At 43.9% G+C, this 20,540-nt stretch overlaps 1 protein-coding gene across 13 annotated transcripts in view; it reads right to left on the bottom strand.

Annotated features, from left to right (window-relative positions):
* The window catches only part of LOC134564852 (ubiquitin-associated protein 2-like), a 240,390-nt gene extending 230,842 nt beyond the window's left edge, over positions 1-9,548 (bottom strand). For 9 of the 13 annotated variants that reach the window (XM_063424098.1, XM_063424081.1, XM_063424085.1 and 6 more), the window contains exon 1: positions 8,982-9,206. The gene's annotated coding sequence lies outside the window, so the exon portion shown is untranslated. The other 4 variants (XM_063424089.1, XM_063424082.1, XM_063424094.1 and 1 more) reach the window with 4 other exon arrangements.
* Positions 9,549-20,540: the final 10,992 nt, after the last annotated feature.

The following is a 20,540-nucleotide window of genomic DNA, read 5'->3' as shown; positions in this document are numbered from 1 at the left end:
ATCAAAAGACTGGAGTTAGGCAAAGGCTGGTTACACATCCAGAGTCCCTCTCAAAAGCATGATGTGGAAGGGGGACTAAACAGGGCATGTTTTCCACTAGTAGAGCAAGTTTCAATCATGAAAGTCAAACAATATGATTAGCGTTATTTAAAAAAATAAAATTTTCTAATCTCACAATATCTATCTTTGATATTATCCCAGTGTCTCTGCCTAACAGATGCTTTATATTTTATTATATACTGCTGATGACTATCTTTGCTTTAATCAAAATCTGCCAGCTACACCCAATAAACATCCAACAGACTTGTCCTCAATTTCTTCATAAACAGTCAAACTTCAGATGCAAGAAGTACCCTTATTCATACAGAAATTTCTGAAGGAGGAATCTAAATTTCCCCAGAATCAACTTTCACTGGTATTTAAAAAAAATAACACAGGACAATTGCACCAAAATTTGAGGTCTAACTAGCTTCCACCTAGGGCTTTATCTTTCACACAACCAAGGCAAACTTCAGACTACTAAAAACCTGGTTAGCAAAACCCACCTAGCTCTGCTCATGTCAGAAGACAACATTCCTGATTTGTCCTGATTCTGGAAAATCAAGAGTGAATGTCCTGGAAGATTCAGAGGGCTCAACCTTATGTTTCAAACATCAATATCTACAAAGTCACTGCTGTCATCTTTTGATGCCTTTCTGCAAGAACACCATTTTAGACAGCAACCAGCTGAACTTCCACATGCAAAAAGAATAAAATCCTGATCCCTGTCCTAATTATAAGCCTCATGTTTGCAAGGACCTGCAAGATGCACTAGTGTCATGGGTTAGCACTGGCCAGATGTTAATGCACCCATGAGTGTATGTTTTTCTTAATGAGCTACTGTGAGATGTGGTCAAGAACAGAGCAGAGCAGGCCCAAAACTTGAAAACAGAGAACAAAACTTTATTACATTACATAGGAACAGAAATAGAAAGGAAAACTCTAAACACACAGAAAAACAGAAATGAAACCTTCCCAGAACATTTCTTCTCCTCCCCCAATTCCCACCCCCTACATATTACCCTCCATAGACCAAAACCTTGGGTTCTAAATCAAACAATCACCACTCAAAAAAACTAATCTTCAATTCAGCAAGGGAAAGAGGAGTCTCTCTCGCACCAGACTGCTCCTCAGAAAACACAGGTCCACCCTTTATGTGTTTCTATGTCACCTATGGCACCGCCCGGAGAAGTCTGCCAGGGTGACAACTTCCTTTCCATGTCCAGTGCTCTCACCACTGTCTGAGCCAAAGCTGCTATAGGGCTCTTTTAAGGATGCTTGCATGCCGAGCTCTCCCCATCTTTCCTCTAGGGCCGAGGGTTCCAAGAACAGATCTTCCCTGAGGGCAGAGGGTGCCACCACACCCTCCCCCTCTCTTCTCTGTTCGCTCCACTCTTAAAGTGCCAGTCACTGTAGCAAAAGCAGAGGCAGCTGCATCCACCCAAATGCAGTTTATGTTCAAAAGAGACTTGAGTTCAGTCTATGGCTAACATTATGCAAGAAAAGTCCAGCTCAGAAGCTACTCCTCTTCAATCTTTGCCCATCTTCTTTTCATCTTCTAACTTTATCATCTCGGTCCCAGGCTGTTTCTCTTCTGAAACCACTAGCCATGAGAATCAATGTCTGGGAAAAAGTTTCCTTCTGCAAGAAAGGGTTAACAGTTCCTGGTTCCATGCAGGGCTGCAGGCTCAGGCACTCCCAGGCTCGACAACTCCCACACCCAGCTGGGCACCTTCTCCGGGGGGGGGGGGGGGAGGGGGGGACACGACGACGATGGACGGAAGGCACCTCCAGAGTTTTCCACCCCTCCATCCTGGATGGGGCCATGGGGCCAGCTCAGCTCCAGTCCTGTCCACTCTCTCCCCCCCCCGGGGCCCCAGCTTACTTCAGCCCGGCCACGTGACCCCCCTCCCCCACCCAGCCTGGGTAGGGGAGGAGGGAAAAGATGCTCCTCTGCTGAAAGCAGAGCCAGAAAAGAGGAAGTCCCTCTGGGAAGCCTCACTTTTAACCCCTTTGTGTCCTCGGAGGCGTGTCCAACCCCTCAGTGGCCACTAAAAGTGCCAACATTCAAACCTGACCACTGATTGGTTTGACCACAGCCTCTTGAAAAAACTCACTTCCCCTCAAACCAGGACAACTAGTTAACAGCCTTTACCATTGACTGTAATGGAACTTTAAGTAACACAGAAAACAACATGCAGTTAGTCTATATATCTAAGCACTGCTCTCAGGACCATCAGAACTAGAGGATCTTACTAGACCATAACACAGACCAGACCACAGCTATTGCCATGAGATAGAGAGGGGAAAAAAAGAAAAAAGAAAAAAAAAAAGCTGAACTGGTCCACATAGAAATATATAGAAAATAGGAATTCTCTTTGAGAGGCAGCCATCATAGGGAGCATATGAGGAAGGGGCAACAGCAAGTTCATTTTTAAAGTATGTTTCTTTGCTGAGTAATAATTGAAGAAAACTTCTTGCCTGTCTGATATTCTAAGACCTGAAGGAAAAATTAAATACATGTTCCTGTCATCTTTGATGGAAGGACCTAATTTCTTGCTCTGTGTCATAGAAAAGGCTTTTCTTATGCAAACCCTCTCTGAAAGGAGGTTGTAGCCAGGTGAGAGTCAATATCTTCTCCCAGGTGACCAGTGACACAAGAGGACACAGTCTTAAGGTACACCAGGGGAGGTTTAGACTGGACAGAAGGAAGTAGTTCTTCACAAAAAGAGTGGTTGGGCATTGGAATGGGCTGCCAAGAGAGGTGGTGGAGTTAGCATCCCTGGAGGTGTTTAAGAGAAGACTAGATGTGGCATTTAGTGCCATGGTCTAGTTGACAAGGTGGTGTTAGGCCATAGGTTGGACTCTATGATCGCAAAGGTCTTTTTCATCCTAGTTGATTCTGTGAAAAACTACCTAAGTAGAAGAATGTATTCCCATCATTCAGCACAGCATATGCTGTCCTGAACTGACTCAGTATCTCGGGTCAGGAAACAGAGAAACCACAGTGGCTCAGAGGTGGGTCCTGGTGCAATAATTACCCTCTGCAACCAGAAAACATCCTTCCTGAAGTCACACACAAGTGAAGGATGGCTGAGCAGAGTTTGGGAGAAAATATCATGACAAGAGTTTTAGTTCATGTTTGGGACCTGGTTGTATATTCAAAGTTCAATCCATAGCGCAGGTAGAACCCAAGCAATTTATTCTGTTAAAATCAAGTTTCAGCTCATATCTAATACAGCACAACTGCAAGTTGTCACCACATAAACGGTACCAAAAACTGAAAGGTGTAAGAGATCATTTTTATTTATCTGCTAACTCTGGACTGCTCCTTCTGTTGTCACAAGCACTGTCAGCATTTTGTCTAGCTTTAAACAAGGTGGGTTTTATCAATTTCTTTTGATACTAAACCTCAACTTGACCTGCTTCAGTCAGAAAACTTGATTTTACCCCCAGGTTTTCCTACTTTATTTTGAGCATTATTTTTCTCATGATCACAACTTCTCAACTTGGTGTCATGTGTAAATTCACTTATTATGTTGCCCTAGAATTTTCCATGAGGCCAGGTCTATCCAATCTACACCAAAATGATACCAAACTATCCAAAAGAGATGAAGGATTAACAATCTTTACAACTTCAAACATACTACATGCTAGAAAGGAACAGATAAATCAAGTGCCCTCCACACAATTTTATCAAAAAGTCATCCAAGCTGTTCTTGTGTATTTAACATAAAAAAGATTAAGAAACTAACTAGGAAGTGGGAGACAAATTTCATTTTGCTTTTTTAAAGATACCAAAGAGACAAATTACATATGATGTCAAATTGCCAAAATTCTTATCGCACTGAATTCAGTATTTATTTTCTTTCCAACAGAAGTGGGGGTGAACCACCCTTAGACTTCTCCTAGACCCACAGTCACTGCTCCAGCTCCTCATGCTTTTTCTGCGTGTCTGGGGTTATATGTTGTTTGGTTGCCATGTGTTTTCTGTCTCTGAAAGGAGGTTCTCACTCTCCTCTACCATTTCTTTCCAAACCAGACTAGCTTATAATAAAACTTTAGAATGTGCAAAGAATCTTTTTTTAAGTTTGAAAAACCTGAATTAGCAAATAATTTTTCTTAAAAACTTCCCTCCTATTGATAGACCATTAAGAAACTTTTCTTGCAGGAATTTATTCACTCTTTTTTTTAAGCTTATATCTCCTTTTAAGTATATTTTTGTATTCTACAGGATCATTTATTACCATGCTGTACTGAACTAACAGCCCTTGACCCCACAAACATATGCTGACTTTATATGCTGTGCAACAGAATACTAAAATGCCTAAGTAGAAAGCCTGTTTTCTAAAACATGCCAAGATGAGTCACCTATTTCTCCATCAATCTATAAGACCAAGCGCTCTGCTGCAAGATCAAGTTATTAATTTTGAAAGGAAAGGGACCTGTACTTCTCACATCTCAGCTTATTTATATTAATTGCAGCACCTCGACCTTAGAATTCTGAGACTGCATCTGGAATATATGCTGTGCTAACTGTGGTGTTCAATTCTAGCAACAGTATTAAAATATCACAAGTATCAGCTTTAGAGATCATATTGCACCTCAGCCTAAATTATCCTACATGCTGTATGTACATTAAATCACCATTTACAATCCACACAATTCCAAGACAGAACATACAAATGACTTGGGCAATTTTATCACTATCAGACAATTAAATGCTTGACCTGCTTCTTTCCTTACAGAACTGCCAAATTATAGCCTTCATTTCAGCTACAGCAAAGATAGCCAATTACTCATTATTTGCAATAACAGAAGATATTTGGATTTGAAATATGCATCTTATTGCATTTTCACAGCATTTTAAACACATATCCCAAACCCACCCACCTCTCCGCCTATCAAGAGTCAAGAATTACTGTTACCACCACCCCTACACTAAATTCAATCATTAATCCACCTCCTTCTTAAAGGCGTGTAAGAGCATATGGCCTTGAGTTTGTCTGAAAGACTACAGACTTGACTATCTCAAGTAGCTTAACCTAGAGAAGAAGAAAGCTTTGAGGAGGGTGTCTCAAAGCATATAAATACCTGAAGGGAAGATGCAAAAACAGAGCCAGGCTGTTTTCAGCAGTACCCAGTGACAGGACCAGAGGCAATGGGCACAAGTGTTTTATGATAAAAAAACCACAATTCGGTTAACATTTGAAACCAAATAGAGGAAACAAAAGGGTTTTCAGAAGCCATATGCTTCATTCTATATTATTATATCCATCATCCTCAAAACACTTGACAAAATACAGTTGAAAATAAATTATTTTCTTTGCTCAAAAGCAATCTCAATATGGTCTCTAAAACATCATCCTACTTCCAGGAAGAATATTTCAGTCATAAGAAATACAACTGAAATGTTCTCTGTGAAGCCTATACCACACAGAATAAAATTCCAGCAAGACTTCCTCTCTCTACAGCTAACCATTAAAATGTTTAGGAATATGATCATGGCTACTGAATTTAAATTTTACACCTCCAACCATAGGGCTGCCTAACAGATGAAGATAGGTACTCCCCCTCCATTAAACCAGGTTAAAAAAAGTACAACCTAATAATTTAAATCTGGCGGTTAAGAAAGTGTTTGTGTTTTCTCCATTTAACTTTGGATTCAAATAGTGAATGATCCTGTAACACAAATTCCACTGAATCTGCATCTTTTGCAGATCTGTTATAACCAGTGGTTCCTGTACAATAAAGAAAAAAAATCCACTCCAACCATAAAGTTTACAATATAAATATTACTTTGAGCAAACCTTAAGTCTTGTAAAAGATCAAAGATCTCTCAATATGGAAAACATTTCATTGTTTTTAATGCAAAATGCTACACACATCCAGGTTAAGAACTCCAAGCTCATCTATTGGAAGACTGATTTAAGAAGCTGGGGGGGGAGGGAGGGGAAAAAAGCTTGGCAATTTTACCTTCGAAAAAAGTCAGTGTCTTGCAGCTTTCACAAAGACAGCTGAACAAAAAACCCCAAAAACTCAAGAGAAGTGAGAGTAGAAACAACTCCAAGGGAGCTGAGCAAAGTTGTTCATATAAGCTACCTTACAAGCTTTAGTCTAGAAGGAACATAAATAAAACAATATGCTCAGCAAAATAATTATGCTATAGTAAAAGCAAACTCAGTAAGCCATGAGATCTTAGGCATCAGACTGTATCACCTCTAATCTGTCTTTAGTCACTGTTTACTCTTTGCAGCATTGCAAAGTAGTGGGAAGAAAAGGGCTGAGGGTACCACACCTGAAACAGCCTGCAGGAGCCCCAGGCAGATGAGTAGTTCCAACAAACTCCTAGTTTGGATGGCCAAAATTAGAGTATGGACTTTCATGTCAGAACAAAACAGAGAAACTCTCTATTATTTTTGTAAAATATGAACCTAAGGCAATGGTAAAGGAGCTACTTCACAACCTTTCAGCCTGGCATTCACTTTAATGAGCATAACCTGATTAGGAAAGTTATATAAAAAACAATACAAATCAAAACTAGGTCTCTGAGAAGCAAAGAGGACATAATGGGCTATAAACAAGCAGATTGTATTAGGAAAAAAAAAAGCAACTACAAATTCAACAAAAAGCTCAGGCAGAATAACAACATATATTTCCTCTAGCACCTTGCATTCAATAATTTTGAAGTATACAAATACAACACTAAGTTTCTTTAATCTGTCATCTTACAAAGGTGACAAGTCACTTGGCTTCTCTTTTACCAAGGTCATATGAGGCTTTTGCAAATCCAGGCACAGAACACAGGTCATCAGTCCTGTTCATGTGCTTTAACCAAATAGAGACAAAGATAAATTTTTAAAAAATTATTAAAATATAGTAGTTTATATTCCTAGTCTTTCATGAAGTACCTATTCAAGTACTGGTATTAAACATCAATGAAATAGCAAGTAAATATTACTATTATTAGTAATACTATCAATGGCAATTATTAACATAATATTAGCAGTCCATGATACATAAATTTCTCCAGCACTATTAATCAGCATACTATTCTGCTACAATCAGTATCACTAGGGGGACACCAACAAATGTAAAACAAACCAAGAAATGGCATTCTATGAGGAAAAAATCACATAGAAATCTATGAAAGAAATGTAAAACACCAAAAATCTGCTCCTAAGTTCTATAAAGGTAGCTTAAAAACTGGAAAAACTTTAAAAAAAAACCCTACCACAAAAAAAAGCAACCAAAAACCACACATACACTCCTGATAACCGACAAGGTTTTTTGATTGGGTTTTTCCTTAGCTTCCTTAGATTTCAGTGGTGAGTCTATAATTCCAAAGTCCTCCTGAACTGTCAAATCCTTTTGACATTCATGGCACCAGGAGCTTTTTTGAGGACTGGCCAAAACAATGCAAGTGAAACAGTCTAAATTTCTGAATTTCCATGCCTTTGTTTTTATTACTATAAACATTTTTTTTTAAAAAATCAACATACTTATAAAACTGTAACTAGAACAGAGCTTGCCCCATTCCCACTCCTCCCTACCTCCTTTAAATTGCTGAGGTTATAAACACAGCTGCCTCATTTTCCACTAAATTGATTTACACTAGTTAATCCAGTTTCTCAGTGTAGCCTTATAGGAGTCCCAAACATCATTAATGCTACAAAATGATTTAGCCTTGCTTGCTTTCAAGTTACCTAGTGTAAAGTTAAAAATATATTCTTCAAACAAGTTAGATCAAACCACTACAGAAAGATCAGGCCCAGGTATCAATATTGAGGGAATTACTAAAAGACCCTAACGAATATTAAAAAAGCAAAGCCTCAGAAGACTGACTTGCTACCATTTGTTGTGAAGGGCTCTGTGTCAATGGCAAGTGCTACTTCCTCTCCCCTCACATCCAGCTCCAATTTCTCTTCTCGAAAACACCTACTCTCACACCAGAATAGGCCCTCCATTTCACCAGGCACCACCACTACCTCAGAGGCTATCACACTTTGATCTGCTACTGTATTATAAACATTCAGTATTCACTCAAATTGAGATTACTAATGACCAATTACTGCTTGGTAGCTAGAGACAAAGCAGGCTGGCCCTCATGAGCATCCCCTTACATAGCTCCACACCAAACCCAAAGTTTCTGTTCCATGAGACCGCATATTCCTTTGAAGGTAAGGGCTCTGCATGTCCATGCACCAAGCTCAAAGGTGCACCAGGTCCCTTTCTACATCCAGTTTCTTGCAGAAAGGTTTCTACCAGCTCACTTTTCTGCTATAATTTTCTTTATAAACAATAGCAGACATAGAAGAGCTTTCTTTTTTTTGGGTTTTTAAATGAAAAAAATCCAGTCCGATAATAAAGCCCTGCACTGACTTGCAATTCTTAACAAGCACACATAAGGGCGAGGAAAGGCTAAGTAGAAATAGATAACAGAAATACCAGTTCATTCCTCATCATGTCTGCGAGTAACCTAGTGTTGCTGCCAATATGTTATCGTCAGTGAATTCTGTAGCTGTGACCACGACACAGCTGCCCTACCGCACCAGTGAGGGTGCATCGGGGAAGGACATAAAGAAAACATGAAAGTAACACCCTACACAAGGCACAAATCAATAGTTATTCACCCACTTGTTCCCTTCCCATGCTGCCAGCCCTCCTTTGGCCCAAGTCGAGATTAGAAAGAGACCCAAAGACGCCTCCCTCCACCAGATGCACTTCTCCGAAAAGTCCACTGCACCCCCTGCCCTTTCTTCACACCCACAAGCCCAAGGAACCAGGAGAAACACAAATCCTTCAGGAGAGAACCCCCTCAGCTAAAACGAGATAAGAAATGAGAAGGGGGTGCAAGACCTCCTCTCTGGAATAGAAAAAGGCAGAAAATTAATCCACCTCTCCCGACACCCACCAGGTGGGCTTCCCCTCCCCATACGAACCTGGACTGGGACAAGAGCTATCCGCAACCGCGCCCCTGAGGAAATGGGGGGAAGGGGGAAAGATGGCAATCTAGACCAGGGCGAAGCTTCCCTTGGGCGGCCGCCAGCACAAGTAGGGCAGAACCACCTCCCCTCACGTCACCACCTTCATTCCTCCCGCAGCTGGGAAGGGGCAGCAGGCCCGGCGGGGAGGGGCGGTCCCAGCAGACACCCGCCGCTGGACAAAAGCTCATACCCGAATGAGGAATCGGCCCTAAGCGGCGGGCCTGTCCCAGGGCCTCAGACCGCTGAGGGTCCAACAGCCGGTCCCGGACCGTTAAGATGGGAAGGGGCACCAGGCCTCCCTTAAGCGCGCGAGTCCACCGCAACCATCGCGCGAACGGGGCAGGCAGCGAAGAAGGGGGGGAGGCGCGCGCGCATTCCAGTCCATCCGTTACCCCCCCTCCCCCTCCCCGCAGGAGGCAATCCCGGAGCCCTACGCGATACCTGCCCAACGTGCTCACAAAGCAGCAGTGGCGCTCACCACCGTCACGTGACTACCTGCCTGGCTCCTCCTCCTTCCCCACGCACACGTGAGCCCACCCCCTACCACGCGACGTCACGCGATATCACCTAGCACACTCCTCACCAGCCCTTCTGCCTACCCTGGCACGCAGATAACCGGGGCTTTGCCCCTCCCCCCAAACGCCCGTGCAGTGGAGGGGGTGGTTAAACCTCTTAAAAGCTGCTCTGAGGGGAGGTGGCGTAGGATGTGTTTCCATGAGGGGTCCTCCCTGCACTGGCTTGTCGCCGTTGCCGGCTGCTCCGCGGACAGCTCTGAGAGAAGGCCACAGCCGTTCCTGGGATTGCTCCGTGGAGGATTGATGCGCCGGCGGAGCCCGACCGGGAAGGGCATCTGCAGGGACAGGCAGCCCCACCTTAACTCTCTGTCAGGCCGTGGGGAGACAAAGACTTAGCACCCTAGGAAGCAGCCTGGACCCTGGTGGAATGAGTTTAGGAACAGGGTGACCATTCAGAATCATGGTTCAGTACCTCTCACTGGTCAGAGGAGCAGTTCGAACTAGGAACTCTGGGTTTTTTAGGCTTTACTTCTTTTAAAAAGTGGCCTTTATTTTCTGCCCTCCAGGATTTTGGCAGGAGTCGTTTATGTCAGATTAAAGCTCAGTAAAATTGCCAATTATGTTTGTCAGGAAAATCAATCCATGATATCACAGATTTATGTCCAAAAAGGAGACAGAGGAGTCCTGTAATTTTATTCGAAAAAAGGGGGAGGCCATGGGGCATTTCCCATGGGGTCTCTCAAATTGCTGGAGGATACAGCCTCTTTTTTTTCTCTTAATTTCCCAGCTGCATTTCCTTCTCTCTTTCCCCATTGACTGAGGTACTTGAGAAGTACAGACTTCCCAAAATGCCTAATACAGACCCCCTTCTAATGTGCATCCCCTCCCCCTTCTTTTTCTTTGTATCTGACATGGGTTGGCACTGGCCAGATGCTAATGCACCCATGAGTGTATGTTTTTCTTAACAACTACTGTGGGATGTGATCAAGAACAGAGCAGAGCAGGCCTAAAACTTGAAAACAGAAAAAAACTTTATTAAACTACATAAGAACAGAAATAGAAAAGAAAAACAAAAACCTAAACACAAAAAAACAGAAATGAAAACCTCCCATAACATTTCTTCTCCTCCCCCAATTTCCACCTTTTACATGTAACCCTCTATAAACCAAAACCCTGGGTTCTAAATCAAACAATCATCACTCAAAAAAAACCAACTAATCTTCAATTCAGCAAGGGAGAGAGGAGTCTCTCTCGTACTACAGACTGCCCCCCAGAAAACACAGGTCCACCCCTTATGTGTTTCCATGTCACCCGTGGCACTGCCTGGAGAAGTCTGCCAGGGTGACACCCTCCTTTCCATGTCCAGTGCTCTCACCACTGTCTATGGGCCAAAGCTGCTATAGGGCTCTTTTAAGGATGCTTGCATGCCGAGCTCTCCCCATCTTTCCCCTGGGGCCGAGGGTTTCTAAGAACAGAGATCTTCCCTGAGGGCAGAGGGTGCTACTACACCCTCTTCCTCTCTTTTCTGTTTGCTCCACTCTTAAAGTGCCAGTCACTGTAGCAAAGTCGAGCCGGCTGCATCCACCCAAATGCAGTTTATGTTCAAAAGAGACTTGAGTTCAGTCTATGGCTAACATTATGCAAGAAAAGTCCAGCCCAAAAGCCACTCCTTTTCATCACTGCCCATCTGGGATTCTTTTCATCTTCCTTTGTCATCTCAGTCCCAGGCTGTCTCTCTCTCTCTTCTTACAAACCACCAGCCACGAGAATCAATGTCTAGAAAAGTTTTCTTCTGCCAAGAAAGAGTTAACAGTTCCTGGCTCCCAGCAGGGTTGCAAACTCAGCACATCTCTACACAGCTGGGAACTTTTCTTCCCCCCCTCCCCACTCTTTCTTCGCTGCCGGCTGCCGCCAATATCAATTCCGAAGCTCTGAAGCAGCAGTCTCTCTCCTGGGGGGGGGAGGGAGGGGGAGGGGGAATGGAGATGGAGGGCACCTCCACAGTTTTCCACTCTTCCATCTTGAAGAGGCCCCACATGGCTTTTCCCCTCCCCCACTCAGCCCCGCGAGCTGAGGGGAAGGGGAGAGATGTGTGCTCACCTCGCAACCGGAACCAAAAAGAGGGACATTCCCTCTGAAGTCCTTGCTTTTAACTCCTTGTGTTCTCAGAGGCGTGTCCAAACCTCACAGTGGCCACTCCAGGTGCCAGCATAAAACCTGACCACTGATTGGTTTGCCCACAACTTCCTGGAAAACTCACTCCCCCTCAACCACAACAGTATCTCTGTTCTTTTTCCCTATATCCAGGAATTTAATATGGCCTTGAGTAACAGCCTGTGTCAATTAGTGGAATTGCTATGGAATTTATGGTCTCCTGACCTGCGGAAAAACTCTAAAACTCAGACCTGAAGTGAGTTTTAAAGTAGGTATGTAGTTCATTCAGCGCTGGACTCATGCAGGATAGTTCCCAAAGGCATATGCACCTCTCGCTCACTCCCATTTTCTTTTATCCTGTAGAATGTTACATATGCAGCAAGTTTCACAATACTCCCGTGCATATTCATCCCTCGGCTCCCCCCCCCGCTTGGTATGCTAATTAGCTTATCAGTCCTTTGCGCCTGCACAGCCTGCGCAGTTGTCTCTGATGCTCGTCTCCGGGGTCTCGGGGATGAAGGAAGGAGTCTTCCTCTCGAGATGAACTTCTGACCCCACCGCCTTGAGCATGCTCACTGATCCTCTGGTCATAGTCCAGGCTATGAAATCAGTCTTTATCTAGTCCTGGAGCCTGAGGAGCCTCGTTATCTCAGTATCTCTGGTGATCTTGTATTCTTGTCTCCTGTTCTGGTAAACATCCTTCCCCTTGTCAGACATCCTTGCATTCCTCCTTATTGTTCTCGCACATCTGTCTTTTCCCTCCTTAAGCAACTGATACAGCACAAAGAGCAGCAAGTATTAAACAACACAGAACATCTGAATGCCTATTCCTAATAAATATCTTCTAATTTCTATGGCTAATAACCTCTAGTTTCCAATCTCATGTTTCACCCCCTCATTGCTTTTTTCACCTCACCGTATCTGGCTTTATCTACCAGCAGGCACACTGTTTGTAAAGATACATCCCTCTCATCCCTTTCAATCCCTTCTCTTCTTATTTTCTAGATAATTGTCCTAATTTTTTCTTCCTGGATTTTTTTTTTTTTTTTTTTGGTGATTATTTGCAGTGACCTCATTCTCTGTCCTTTTGTAGCCATTTCTGGATCAGTAGGCATGTCTACTACTTGCATCCCCTTGATCACATGCTGAATGAGCTGCACTAGACAAGGTATCATGCATGGTAAAAAGATTAGAGTTGCTATATGTAGTAAATATAGTATGTTAATTCGTGTTTTTATGGAATGTAATAAATATAGTATGTTAATTCATGTTTTCATGCATGCAAACTGTAAATATGTTCTGTAAAATGTAGCACTAGTTCAAGTCAGACAGAAATGACAAATTCCAAGGCAGGCATCACCCAGAAACCACCATTCAAAGGAGGACAATGCAATGCCAGGAACTGGAGATTTTGCCATTGGCAGCAGAAAGGAGGACACATTAAGATAAGCCATCAGTCCTCCTCCCAGAAGCAAGGAAGCCCTAAGCACCCGACCATCATGCTTATCATAGGAGGGGAACGCCTGCCCATTCAGAATTTCGTCTTTCATTCATCCACTGGAGGAGAGAAATTGACACTTCTCCCTCTCAGAGGAGACCCCATTCAGCAGACCAATGCCAGCGATGCATTCGAATAACCACCCCAAGAAAACAAAGAACTATGGGGAAATCCTATGCCAGGGGCAAAATAAACTGTATAAAACCTGGACCCCAGAAGGAGCCAATTTGTGAACTCTGGCGGATTGCAATGCAATAGAGGCTGCTTTCCGTTCGCCCTCTGATGATCCCGGGCATCGTCACCACCGTAACTCCGCTTGTTGGTTTTACCGAAATTCTGTAATCTTATTTTTTAATAAACCAAATTGTATTTAATTGGCAAAGTGGATTGACATTTATAACACTGTCAGAGTCCAGGACATCCCTTTGGCCACCCTGGAGGGTTTGGAGACCAGACAGGGGGGTCTGGGATCTGTACAATGGGGGTCAACCAGCCTCACACAGAGCCCAGGAGGACACTGCCTCTGATCCCTGTCCACCGGAGTGAATGCCCACATTGTATGAAGAATCACAAGCTGACAGAATTCAAAATAAGTAGTAGCTAGTTTATCACAGAGTGTAAATGTAGAATCTAGGATTTTTAGTACATGGGTTTGAAGAGGCAAGATGGAGGAATTGGGGAGTGGTCCTGTCCTCCCTGTTCTTGTTCTTTTCTGTAACCGAGTTTCTCAGAAGTCGTGGGCATGATATGCTGGGGGATGGGATTTGAGCTATTCCAAACTGGGCCGAACTAGGCCTCAGGCCTGGGCCTAGTAGGCCTCAAACGTCCATCATACGTAGTACCAGATAAACTTATCTGGTACTAGGAATATGTTAAGGTATGGACATTTACAGAATAGAAGTAATTACACTGAAACTCTGTAGCTGCCTTAACTCTAGATTGTTTGCATATTTCTCTACTCTCACTGCCTATCAGAATGCACCTGTTCTTGTAAACCATTCTGTCTGTATTTAACCCACCATCTCAAGGAATAAAGCGAAGAACATGTAATATACCCACATTGGGTCAGACCCCCTTCTTTAGTCCCCGATCTTTATCTGTTCCCAGCAACATACTGGCGCCCCAACAGGGACAGTGTTTTCTCTTAAATGAGGTGTTTTTTCTCTTAAATGAGGTTTTTGGGGTTTTTTTTTCTCTTAAATGAGGTTTTTTGTCGCTTGAATGCAGAGTTTTTGCTTAGATGCAGAAAAGTCCTTGTGCTTGGAAAGTGATTCGTGTGCTCGCATACACCTGTTCTGAGCTGGCAAGGCAGATCGGGGAGCGATTGCTGACTGGTTTCGTTTGAAAGGTCTGCGGTGTCTCCCACCGGTGACGGAAAGGAGGTAAGCAGCGATCGCGGAAGGAAACAAAGGACTGTAAGAAAAATGGAGCGTGACTTTCAGGCTGCTGTGCAGCTGCTAGCCTCCATTGTCTCGAAACGGGGCAAAAAAAATAAGGATTCTGATATAAATCAGTTGACCCAATGGGCTCAGAAGAAAGGGAAATTACATCAGCCCTCACTTTTGTTTAGTGAGACGGAGTGGAAGGAGATCGGTGATTTGCTATGGGACTCTGTGGTTTCGCAAGGGAAAGAAGCGAAAATCTGCTCAGAATTAGGTGCAATTTGGAAGAAAATCATAAGCGAAAATTTGCTCAGAATTAGGTGCAATTTGGAAGAAAATCATAAATACCTTGCAAACTTTTGCTGCAGAACGCAGAGCTGCCCAAGCCGCGATTTTCGCATTGGAGAGAACGACTCTTTGTCCTTCAGACCCAGGAGTCGTTCCTCCCGAAGAAAAAGAACAAAAAAAGGTATCCAAAGTAGCGAGATTCTTTGGAATCAATTCCACGCATCCTGTTAAGGGGAATGCAGTCCCTGTTTGTTCGTCCCTCCGCGATGTGGTGGATGTAGCAGACCACGCGGTCAGGCCACTGGAAACGCTTTCGTCGCAGTCCCGGGAAACTGACAAAGGGGAGGGGACAGCCCTGCTGCCAGATCCCAGAGGCATGGTGAAAGATGAGGAGGCAGGTGAGGCCGACAGCGACGCGGGGCGGGCACAGGTGACACAGCAAGGGGGCGGACTTCGAGGCGGTGCCACCAGCGGAGCAGTGTCACACCCCCCCCCCCACCGGAACAGGAGCTGACGTCAGCAGCCCACCTGACCAAAACAAAAACAGCAGACATGGCGGCACCCATGCCCGGATATGACAACGCGAATTCAACTCAATCTGAGACCCCTGCACCCCCGCAGCCTGCATTGGTGGGACCCGCCACCCATCCACAAGCGTCCCGCTGTCCCTTGCTGGAATCTGACTCCGACGAGGAGGTTTTAGAGCCTGACGACCGCTGCACAGCTCGATCACAGAAAAAGCCGCAGAGATCAGCAGAATTACAGCAAATAATAGCTGAACTTGCTAAGCTGTCAAATCGTCAGAGTCAATTAGAACAAAGAACACTCGAAATGTCTAAAACGTTTCCACAAAAAACGCACAACTTGCAAACTTTGTCCTCTTTGCACAACAAGCAGACACTGCCATCCGCTGGCCAGCAGATGGCGCTGCCTGTCAACCAAACAGATCCAATTCTAAACCGCTGGTCTGAAGCTAAGAAAAATGCCATTCTGGATCAGGACTTTGCAGCAGCAAATCTCATGGCTTGCCCTGTGATAATTGAACAAAACACCGCGAAATGGCAACCGCATGAGTGGAAGGTATTACAATCTGCTAAACAAACGGTCAGCCAGCACAGAATTCGTTCGGAGGCAGCCAAGAACATCATACAATATATTTTTACAGCCGACCTCCTTTGCCCTGCTGACTCGTCCAATGTCGCTGCTCTTCTGCTCACGCCGTCTCAGTTTCTTATCTTTGAAAGGGAGTGGAGGCGTCTTGCGACCGAGGAAGCCAACAAGCACCAAACTGTGGGAGATCCATTTTATGGAATTCAGCCAGACATGCTGACGGGCCAAGGGGCCTAAACCACGACAAATGTACAGTTAACCTTTCCAATTGAGATTCATCAGCTATCCCAGGCACTGGCCCACAGGGCTTTGCTGTTAGTGCCAGATAAGAAAAAGCCTCCATCATATGCTAACATCAAGCAGGGAGTCACAGAATCATATGGCCAATTCATCGATCGTCTCTCCACAGCTTTAAAAGATGCTCCAGACTTACCTACAGATGTGCAAGATCATCTGTTTCGTTCTCTTGCATTTGAAAATGCCAATGCACGCACCAAAACCATATTAGCCTCCCTCCCCCAGGGTTGCGGAGTGGATGAAATGCTGGTGAGAGCAGCCAGAGCAGAACAAAATAACCAGGCAGCAGCCTTCACAGCAGCTATGCAAGATGCAATGCAGGAACAGGGACATATTATCGCAGCTGCATTGACAGGGAAAAGCTTCAGCCATTCCAACAGCAGCAAGAAGCCCCCAGCAGACATCCTTTGCTTCCGCTGCGGTGAGACAGGTCATTTTAGGCGAACCTGCCAAAAGACTGTGTGGTGTCACAAATGTAATGTAGACACCCATGCCACTGAAATTTGCAGAAAACAGGGAAACTTCAAAGCCAGCACGCTAAGGCAGCGTGCCAAGACACAAATCAATGCCTTGACCCACAAGATTCCAAAAACGGCTTCTTAAATAAGAACAGACCTGCCACATGGGGGAGTCTTGGTGTAGATATAACAACCACAGAAGAAGTCACCCTACAAGACAAGGAAGTTACCCTGATTCCCACAAATGTTTATGGACCAATGTACAGTACAATTTCTCTAGTTGGAGGTTTGCTGTTGGGAAGATCCTCCACAGGTAAACAAAGTATCATTGTAATTCCAGGAGTCATTGATGCAGACTATACAGGACAAGTAAAAATAACGGCTTATGCTTTACAGCCACCAGTGACTATTCCGAAAGGGAGCAGAATTGCTCAAATTATTCCATTTGAAAACATTCTGCCAAATCGTCGATTCCCAAGACAGCAAACTGATCCAGAAAGAGGAAATAAAAACTTTGGATCAACTGGCCACAATGTTTTTCTTACAGTGAGCCTGAAGGAGCACCCACGGATTACAGTAAAACTCCAGCGAGGTGATGAGATCATTGAGCGATCGCCACTTCTCGACACTGGCGCAGATATTTCTATAATAAATCAGCTACACTGGCCAACTAATTGGCCGTTGCAGTCACCCTATACCCACGTAGTGGGGGTAGGCGGCACGAGTGTCCCTTCAATGAGTGCAGACACTATTCGTATTATCTTTAATGATAATCAAGTCATTGTAGCTCATCCTTACGTCATGCCAATGCCAGAGAAAATTCCAGGACTTTTGGGCAGAGATGTGCTTTCCCAGATGGGGATGGTTTTGACCACTGATCAGCATTTTCCTTAATGGCCACTGCAAAGCAGCCACCCATTTTAAAAATCACTTGGTTGACTGAAACTCCTGTATGGGTCGAGCAGTGGCCAATGACAGAAAAGAAGCTGCAAATTACTAAACAGCTAGTGCAAGAACAACTAGAAGCAGGTCATATTCAGCCCTCAGTGAGTCCATGGAACACACCAATTTTTGTAATTCCCAAGAAATCAGGGAAATGGAGATTGCTGCATGATCTTCGCAAGGTCAATGAGCAAATGCAAGCAATGGGTGCCTTGCAGCCAGGCTTGCCAGCACCAACTATGATCCCTCAAGGGTGGAACATTGTGATCATCGATTTGAAAGACTGCTTTTTCACCATTCCACTTCATCTGCAGGACACTCAGCGCTTTGCCTTCACTGTGCCATCCATCAACAGAGCAGCCCCAGCTCAACGATATGAATGGGTTGCCCTCCCTCAGGGGGGTCATAACTCACCTACCATGTGTCAGTTGTTTGTTAGTTGGGCCTTGCAACCTATTTGTCAGCATTTTTCTAGCACAATGATTTACCATTATGTTGATGACATTCTTGTTGCCACCAAAACGCCATTGACAGAGACAGAATTAAACTGGTTGATAGCACAATTGAAACACCGCGGACTGATCGTGGCCCCAGAGAAGATACAGCGATCAGCTCCTTGGAAATATTTAGGGTGGCTGATCACAAGTTCACAGGTTCGCCCACAAAAAATTACTTTACATGCTGACATTTCCACTTTACATGATGCTCAGAGACTCTTTGGGGACTTACAGTGGGTTCGTACCATTGTAGGAATCACCAATGATGATTTGCAACCATTTCTACCGTGGCTTCATGGTAGTGATGCCAGCAGCCCTTGAACGTGCACCCCTGAACAACAGGCTTTGGATCAAGTGTCCAAAAAGTTGCAACGTGGTTGGAGTGCTCGTCGAATAGAGCACCTTCCACTGTCACTTTTCCTTTCCAACGCTGATGCTTGTCCATTTGCCATTGTTTTTAAATGGCAAAAGAAAAAGGGGGAACGCCTGTCCAAGTTTAAGTCAACAGCAGGTGTGATCGAATGGGTGTTTCTACCTATGCAGCCAAAGAGTCGTGTCCTGACCAGAACAGACGCTCTTGCTGCGCTGATAAAAAAGGGCAGAGACAGAATTATAGAAATGGATGGGAAAGAACCAGCAGATATCAGTGTTCCTGTTAGAAGTGAAGATTTAGAGTGGAAGCTGAGACATTCTGTTGCTTTGCAAGAAGCGTTGCTAGGTTTTACAGGTGTGGTTCACAACCAGCAGCCACAAGGCCCAATGTGGACTCTAATTACACGTTATCAATGGCTGGAAAGACCTTTGTGTTCCTTGACACCAGTAAAAGGCAGAACAGTGTTGTATCACAAGGATTGGTTTAGAGTAGAAATGACATGTTAACATAAGTAGTAAGTATTGGTAAGATTCTGTAATTAACAAGTACATTGTGGACAGTGGTTGGACCAGAGAAATGGTACAAAGGGTCTGGGACCCTCTGATCCGTCCAGTTTGCCGCATGTCCTGCTCTGCTGGGGATGCCTTGCAGAGCTGAGAAAGAACTAAGAGATAATGAAGAATAGACAACCTTGGAAACATGCACTAGCAGACTCAGCTTGTCTTCTCTGGCTCCAGCATGAGACCTTTTGGGCAAGAGAAGCTCGAAAGCCTTATTACCTTGGGGAACAGCAACCCTGAGGAGAATCTCAGGGAACAGCAACCCTGAGATAACACTATAGCACATAAGAGGAAAAGCAGCATTGGTTTAACCTACAGTCCACAAAAACATGCCCATCTTTTCTCATACGTTCCATGTTTGGACTGGTACATGAGCTAACTTTTTTTTTTTTTTTTTTTTTTTTACTAATTTTCCCTTGTCATCTATTTGCAAACAGATACAAACAGATATTTGAGTCATTTAATTTTTCACAAACTTCTGCTAATAGATGTTATAAATGAGTTAGCCAATTAAAATTATTATTAATAATTTTATTAATAAAAAATCAATTGGACAGAATTTTGGGTAGCACACAATCAAAGATTCAGTGTCGAGTCCCAGGATCAGCACTGGGTGAACCTTAGTTTCGGCCTCTATCACACCGGAGCACCCCGTTCACGAAGTTAGTTTTGTGAGGTCTGGTTTTATACAGTTTTTCTAAGCGGGACAGAATATTATTCATACTCTCTTTGTCTTTTCAGTCCTTTTTCATATTCATGCAGTCTTCATCCTTGCTGTCTGGTCGGTTGACTGGCCTTTTCGGGTGGAAATGAATATTTAGTTTGATTCCGGGAACCGATGCAATTTTTGAAGGGTGCGGCGATCGTATCAGCTGATTGGCTGATCGCTGGGCACCCCAGATGGGGAGGCGAGATCCATATCCCGTTCTGATGGCTGAGTCATTTGCACTCCCCCCTGGTAACGATACTACATCTGCTGCTGAAGCTGTCTTCTTTCTGTTGCTAATTCGCTGTTGTCTCCAAAGGCATCTTGGGTTCCCAGGCTTATCTCATTTCCAACCCTGAATAATTTTATTCACTTATAAAACACAACTTGACTTCTTGTTACATATTTACAAACCCACGAATTATTACTCATCATTTATTACATAGATCATAGACTTTGATTCCTAACTGATTTTCCTGAACTTATGGTAGTAAAAAAAGAACAATTATGTAATATACCCTGCATAATATATCCCTCACCAGTTTGGAGGTAACCTGCAATGAGCGTGTTCATCACAAATCCAATAATGCCCTTTCAAAGCCCAGGTTCCATTGGCAAAGGAGCTTTTCCATTTTTCATCATCATTTGGTGGGTCAAAATACAGCTTGCTTCCTGGGCCTAACAGTCCTCCGACAGAAGTTGCTTCTCCATAAATCACAATATTTACATTTCCA

This window comes from Prinia subflava (assembly GCF_021018805.1).
Source record: "Prinia subflava isolate CZ2003 ecotype Zambia chromosome W unlocalized genomic scaffold, Cam_Psub_1.2 scaffold_22_NEW, whole genome shotgun sequence".
NCBI lineage: Eukaryota > Metazoa > Chordata > Aves > Passeriformes > Cisticolidae > Prinia > Prinia subflava.
Note: the sequence above shows the minus strand (reverse complement) of the source record. Positions and strands in the feature narration are given on the sequence as shown.